Source organism: Galeopterus variegatus, unplaced genomic scaffold (genome assembly GCF_000696425.1).
Source record: "Galeopterus variegatus unplaced genomic scaffold, G_variegatus-3.0.2 Scaffold3788, whole genome shotgun sequence".
Taxonomy (NCBI): Eukaryota; Metazoa; Chordata; class Mammalia; order Dermoptera; family Cynocephalidae; genus Galeopterus; species Galeopterus variegatus.
Window position 1 is genome coordinate 222,910 of NW_007729899.1, and position 1,433 is coordinate 224,342.

Here is a 1,433-nt window from a genome sequence, read left to right on the forward strand (position 1 = left end):
TTTTTTTTAACATTTGTAAGTAAGGTTGAACGATTGCTTACCCCAAGGGACAGGGGCATCAATTCTATGGAAAACTGGGGCACGACAGCATTAGGGGACCTGGTCCCAGAACCCCCAGAGCAGGAAAGCAGGTAAATCAGAGCTCAATCTGTGCCCAGGGTTGGCCAGGCAGTCCCTGTCACTGGGGTTGGGAGCAGCTGAAGCCAGGTGGGCGAGGAGCAGAGCACTGTGATCTCTCTAAGGTGGCCAGATGGCAGGGAGCAGCCTGCTGAGCATTGTAATGGCCAACTAGGCATGGGCACTTTTGCTGGAATTCGCTCTCTGTTATCAGGGCGCCAGGTGACATGGGTCATCTTCCGCTTCAAGCCAAGTTCCAGGACAACAGGAGAGATCTACCACCTGGCCGAGACACCTCAGTGAACAGCTCTCACATGGGCTGAGCTGCACGTCGATCCTCAGCAAACAAAACTCTTTCTTGTTTGGTCCTAAAGGGCTCCTCCTTCCCATTCCTATGCAGGAGCTTGGCCTCCTTCAGGCCTTTTCGGGCTGAACTTGAAGTTTGTTTACCTGCTGAACTTCTCGTCTGACCCTGAGGGGTCTCACTGCTGTTCTGCAGACCATAACTCCATCCCCACCCCATGCCCAATTCTCTGTCCCCTCTCCCCTGTTTTCTTCCATGCTGCTTATTTAGGAATGTTAGTAGCAAAAGATTTAACAAGAGTTGAACAAAATGACTTAACAAAGATGATTTTCTATAAAAACAGTAGCCTAGAAAAGAGAAGGTTGGGTGAGAGGTTGGAGCGAATGGGCTGTTTAATGACAGAAGTGTTCGACAGCAGCTGCAAAACCAGTCTAGCCAGGAAATAGGGCTCGGGGTTTGAACCAGAAAGGGAAGGATTTTATTACAATCAGCCATACAACTAAATCACCCTTCAAGATTAAAGACCTGCAGCCCCTTTTCCATTCCTCAATGGCTGTGTTACTTCCCGGTGACTGGCAGATGCTATAAATAGCATCAGAATCATGAACATGGAAGACCATCTTTTGGTGGCTTTGGCTAACCCCCTCCTTTTAGGAACTAAGATGCAGCGTGAGTGGCAGGTGTTTCCAATGGGATTCTCCCCACCTCAATTTTATTAACATTTATTAATATTTGCATGTTTGGGGGCTCCCTTCCCACCCCTGCCAATAATTTGAGAAAGCCCCTGTGACATGCAAATCACAGTGGAGTAGAAGGGTGGTCAATTCTGCATACGGGGCGTTTTGAATTTCATGTGAACTGAACTCCAAGTTGTAAGCAACAAGCCATCAAGAAGGAAATTGGAGGGCTGGCCACTTGGGAGTGTAGCAGTGCGCCACTTGGGAGTGTGGAGGCGCTCCCACCAAGGGTTCGGATCCCACATACAGACCGGCCGCTCACTGGCTGAGTGAGG